The 6010-nt window shown below is 46.8% G+C and overlaps 1 long non-coding RNA gene across 1 annotated transcript; it reads left to right on the forward strand.

Moving 5' to 3' along the window:
• The first annotated feature begins 2728 nt into the window (after window positions 1-2728).
• On the forward strand, window positions 2729-5613 carry LOC141373036 (uncharacterized). The gene is made up of 3 exons (XR_012378665.1): window positions 2729-2939; window positions 3589-3908; window positions 4913-5613. It is a non-coding gene; the product is annotated as an uncharacterized lncRNA (long non-coding RNA).
• The last annotated feature ends 397 nt before the right edge of the window (window positions 5614-6010 follow it).

A 6010-nucleotide genomic window follows, 5' to 3' on the forward strand; every position in this document is an offset into this window, starting at 1 on the left:
ACAAATAAAAATGTGAGACAAATTCAGGTAGGGGTCATGCTATGACACGGAATGAGGCAAGTTAAGAAGGGAAAGATGACAGATTTGAGGAAATGAGCTGTGGAAAGCTTGTGAGAAGAGAGGTCTCGGATGTGGGAGCTACGTTCGGATGCTCCGAGGCAGAACCAGCTCATGGGTTCACAAGGAGTGAGAAGGCGATGACCCACACCACCCCAACCCTGTGGGTGGGTCTCAGACAGGAGCAGGGCTGCCAGTCCCCGGATGCCTAGAGACACTTCCAATTGTCCCATCGGAGGCGGCGGTGCGAGGTGAGTGTTCCAGGCATCTAGCGGGTAGAGGCCGGGGAGGCTGTTCATCACCCTACAACACAGGTCAGCCCCAAACAAAGAATCAGCCAACCCAGGGTATCAGTAGTGCCCACAGTTTAGAAACGCTGTTCTAAATTCTCTTCTTCAGTCTTTCCCAGACTGCCCTGTCTTCCCTGTGATGACGGAGGACTAAAGTGAGCAGAGAATTTAGACAACAAACCAAAACAAGCTTTTGCCCCACGCTGTATACACCCCCTCAGGAGGAAGAACGACGGTTGAACTGACCATATATTCACTGTACTAAATGAATAAGAAGGTGCACCCTATCAAAGAAACATACAATGAAAAGTTTCATATAGAATCACTGCTACCTTTATAAAACCTCTAGCTGCAGTGTTAGGGAATATAAACAAGATCCAGTCTCAATTCCTTTTCCATTCTTTTTTTTTTTTTTAACATTTTTATTTATTTATGTAACAGAGAGAGAGAGCACAGGTAGGCAGAGCGGCAGGCAGAGAGAGGGAGAAGCAGGCTTCCCACTGAGCAGGGAGCCCAACGTGGGGCTCGATCCCAGGACCCCGGGATCATGACCTGAGCCACCCAGGCGCCCCTCCTTTTCTCTTCTGAACCCTCCCCACATTGCCTGTCATTCCTTAGCGCCAGGACATAGCTTTGTCTCACAGGAGGCAGCACACCCTCTTCATTTCCAATTCGTCCCCTAAAAATTTGGCAGCAAACGGTGCAGTTACCATGAGCAGGAGCAGGAAGAGTAAAAGTCACAAGGTGAAGGTCAGGGAGAAAAGATGCAGCCACAGGGGCTAGAAAGGAGATAGGAGTCAGCGGGCTGGGCGCTTGGGGGGCTGGGGGCGGGCAACCGCCCGCGAAGACCGTGTCGGACGCTGCACGGAGAATACGGAAGGAGACAGTAGAGAAAGTCAAAGGGTACAATTTCTAGTCTTCCTTAATACAGTTTTCCCAATACCTTTCAAGTGAAACGTGTTCATTTCTGCTACCAAGATGTCTAGGATTTGGTGGCATAAAGTTTTGGGGGACATGAGAAAGCCGTTTTTATTTTGGGCAAAATTATAGAAGATTCATGCAAAAGAGTGTGCGTCTGCACATCCCTGACCTCCCTCCACCTTCCCTGTGGTAAACCATTTTACCTGGCCCAAGGGTGTGCTCCCTTACAATCGGCGGGTTGTATTCTTCTTCAGGATTAAAGAGAAACAAGAAAGCACCGGGTATCTTTTTCTCAGCCCTGGTCTTACAACCTCTTCATTCGTCCATGGGTTCTGATTGCCATGCCTTTCCTCCCAACCCTCACCTCTTTCTTCTCTGTTTAAGAAGTGGAGACCTCAGGAGGGAAACGGAGAAAGGCCTGCAGGCCTCGAGAGTTCTCCTCTGTAAGCTGCAGGCACGCCAGTTCAGTAAAATCTCCTATACTGACTGGCACAGAAAGATGCTCCCCTACCTATGGTCTAGCACAAATGTATAAAAACTCGGACATTTTTTTAATCTGCCTGAAAATTTAGATATTTATGATCACTGTGGTAATGCTGGGGATGATGTGCCTCTACTAGTTGTATTTCCCACCAAAGTACGTATCTAATTTGCGAAGACATTAAAAAGTAGAAGACACTGTGACCCACCGCCATAAGACCCCCCCACCCCAAAACGGGATAGGTGGCTATAGTGCGAACATCATTCCCGGGGAACCTGGTATTACGTATTTATGGGTGCATCTGCCTCGTTTCACGGCTCGTTAACAAGACGGTCCCAGAGGAAACTGCACTGTTATTGCTTCCTGCACGTACCTCTACGCCGTTGCACAGACACATATATCCCTGCACAAATAGCACTCAGTTCGGGTACGTTCGGAATCAACCATCCATCTTACACGCTGATAAATGTCTCTCCACAGCACTGGGTAAATTTACATTGTCTAGAGGTAGGGGGAGCGGAGAGCACAGAAATAGAGGAGCGAAGGCTGTTCAGAGCCAGAAAAAGGCGTGTAGGATGGGCCTAGGGAGGCCCCGCGGTCACAAGAGGCGGGCCGGTGGCCGTGCAAAGGCCGGAGGCACATCTGCTGCAAAGGTTTAAAGCTAGCCATGAATGGCTGGGAAAAGAGTTGATAAGGATCAAGTCTAGATCTTAACAGAGAGCTTAATCTTGCTTCTGTTTGGAGTACACAGAGTTGGGGGGAGGGGTTGGTGGTTCTTCTTTTTTTAGGGTGTGTGTGTGGTGTCTAAGTGTGCACCGGGGGAGCCGAAAGTTAATCATCCGAGTCTGCCCCGGCTTCCAGGGCTCCTCTGGGCGGCCAGGAATCCCTGAGAAGATTCCAGGAAGGGGCTGGTGGGCGTGGCCCCGCGGGGCTGCCGCGGACCCGCCACTGCTTTTCTTTTCCCAGCAGGATCTAAATTTGTCTCCATTGTTTCTTCTTCTTCTTCTTTTTTTTTTTTTTTTTCCTCCCTCCTACTAAAAATGGGACTCGGGCCCAGTGAGGGACAACAATATCTTGACAGAGCGCTCTGATGGTCGGAGACGGGGTCATCGGCATTGTCCCAGCTCCATGTGCCGCAGAGATTACACCCGCGAGAACAAAAGAAGTGCGCCGCCGCAGCGGGCCCAGCGGTAAACAAGGGGAACGTGACCCCCGGGCCGCGCGCCTTCCTGCGGGGGCGGGGGGTCGGCGCTGGGAGCCGCCGCGGAAGAATGGCTCTTCTCGGACCCCACCTCCAGCGTCAGCGCCTGGCCGCGACAAACAGAATCCCCGAGAGCTGGGTTTTGCTCAGGCTCAGGCCCTGGGAGTGGGTTAAAGACGTCCAGAAGCTGCGCGAGCGGAAATTTAATCAACAGTCTCCTTGCACTAAAGGGTCCCCCCGTGGCCTCCGAGTTAATACAGCTTTACAGTAGTTCCATTATGACTGGGGGGGCGGGGGGGGGAACGGACTCCGCATATAATAGAGGACAGTGTAGTCCAAGATTTTTCATTTATGGGGGATATTAGACTTACTAAATCAATGGCACGCAAGTCAATGACCCAGATGATACATTTACTGTAGTTTAATACAGCAAAGCACTTAACGGTCACAAACAGTGCTCTCCGCCCGGTTTCTAGCTCAGCGGTGGGCTGGGATGCTCCTGTCAGATCTCTCAGCACCTTTGCCAATATGAGTACCTCTGATTTTAAGATTTAAGATTATTAAAATAATAAAAAATAAAAAATAAGCCAGCAGAGCCATGGAAGTTAAAAAGTGTGCACTGTTTCTTTCTCTCAAAGATCCAGAGCAGGAAAATGGACCCACCCTGGAAGCCTTTCTTGGGTAGATTTTACAAGATAGAAAGAATGCAAACATCCAGAGCCTTGCTCAACTGGATCATACGCTTCAATAGCCTCTATCACTGCTGTAGCGTCTTGGGACATAAAGACAGGACACCAGGACTGGGGTTGACTCAGACATACCAACCGAGGCTCCCCATATCACGGTGGCGCCACAGCTGAGCACATCCCGGCCCCCTTTTCCCCTGTTTGCTGATGCTATCACTCCTGAAAGCAAGTTAGGCGTGGCAAGCCGCTCCCAAAGAGCTGATGGCAAATTGGTAAGTGGAGGACAATGGTGTGTACACTCTTCCCCAAAGTGAAAATCGTGAAATAAATTTTACTGTTGTTTTTGCAACGATTCACCTTTCATTCAACTTATTGTGCGATATAATTTATGATGCACTCGCAACAATGAGGAGGTTGGCGTCCAACATATGGGGGATTTGAAGAAAGGAATGAACGTGTGTGCAGAAGGTGGGGATGAGTGAGAGGCTAAAAGCTGCCAAGATGTGCTTTTTCATAATGTTATTACGGCTCATTTCAAAATCCCGTAATCAAATTTCCAATCTTCCTATCATTAATCACCTTTCCCAGATACCACGGAAGTAAAATACTTTACAATAATGGCCCTAGGTCGTTTTGCATCCACTCATCTCATGGGCCTGGGATAATATTATTTCCCTTTGATTTTTGCAGAGGTATGTGGAACCTGTCATCGTTAGGCATTTGGAAAGCACTTTGCAGCCTCTTGACAGTTGGTCTGTCTTTGAGCTCTAGAGGGGTATACAGAGGAACATGGGTCGGTGAGGCCCACGGCAAGCAGAGGACATGCTTCCAAAACACATCAAAGTACACATTAAGGTCATTTTACGTGGGTGTTGAAAGTTGAGAGATAATGTCAGAAGACAAATTTTACTGGTACCCTAAAATCAGAAATAAGTGGTTTAGTGGAACTCGGATTTGGGGAAACTGTACATCAGCCCCGGAGGGCTCAGATAGAGTTGTCTCTTTCTTCTTCCACCAAATTCGTCCCAGGACTCAGTGTTTTTGTTTTAAGAGGCAATGACAAATAGAAAAGTCAACTCTCAAACACTTAGGATTTATTATACATTAATATTCCCCTGATCTCAGGGTAAGAAAAGACTTTCTTAGGATAAAACCATGAAAGAAATGATAAAAGAAAAAAAACCTGTTTATACTTTATCTGATGCTTGCACTGTACTAGAAAGTGTTGTATGTGCTTCACATATACCAACTGACCTAATCTCTCTAACAAACGTAGGAGGTATACTGTAAATGAACCCCACTTTGCGGCAGAGAAAACAGGGGCCATGGCAGAGGACACGACTTGCTCAAGATGCCATCGCGTATGAAGGACGAAGGCGGGATCCAGCCCAGGTCATCTGACTTTTGAGTATATACTGTAAGTTCTCTGGAACCCATGCCTGGACTTTATTTAAAAAATGTAAACATCGGGGCGCCTGGGTGGCTCAGTCAGTTGCATGTCTGCCTTCGGCTCAGGTCACGATCCCAGGTCCCTGGGATTGAGTCCCGCGTTGGGCTCCTTGCTCAGCGGGGGAGCTTGCTTCTCCCTCTACCTCTCCGCCCCGCTCGTGCTCTCTCTCTCAAATAAATAAAAGCTTTAAATTTTTTTTAAAAAATGTAAACATCTATAAAAATTTTTAAAAAGTAAACAAAAAAAAAATAAGAGACCCAGTTAATATCCAGAGGGTCTGGATCAGCCGACCTTAACTCTGGCAACAGAATCACCGGGGAAGCTTAAAAAATGCCAAAGCTGGTACCCCAACCCAGCCAATTAAAGTGGAATCACTGGGGAGGAGCCTGACATTAGTACATTTATCAAAGCACCGCAGATGATTCTAATGCGCAGCCAAAGTTGAGGATGACTGAGAGATAAGGGGAAATTTATATCATCGTTTTAACTTAAAAAAAAAAAATAAAGAAGAACAATGAGCATCAGTAAATGAATCACAGAAAAATTTCAAGTGGTTGATGGCAAATGATTACTCTCATCACTGGTAAGCAGAGACATGTGGTTTCAAACAATGGGGCATCATTTTGTTCCTATCAAATTAACAAAAGGTTTTTAAAAAATTTTTGACAATGATGATGGTGATGATGATGTCCTTTTTTAGCAAAAGAAGCATATTAGGTCTATAACATGCTTCCTAGAAGTAGGTAATGAATATGGATTAAAACACCAAAATTGATTCCATTTCTCAGAATCTATCTTGAGGAAATAGAGATGGGCGCATTCAGTCATGACAGCATGTCTGTAGCATTATTATTTATAGTGACAAAAATGGAAACATTGTTCATGGCAAACATCAGGAGGGTGGACAAATACCTTATTGGTACA

The sequence above is a fragment of the Callorhinus ursinus genome, unplaced genomic scaffold (genome assembly GCF_003265705.2).
Source record: "Callorhinus ursinus isolate GAN/ISIS: 27379988/994484 unplaced genomic scaffold, GSC_fseal_2.0 scaffold7, whole genome shotgun sequence".
Classification (NCBI taxonomy): domain Eukaryota; kingdom Metazoa; phylum Chordata; class Mammalia; order Carnivora; family Otariidae; genus Callorhinus; species Callorhinus ursinus.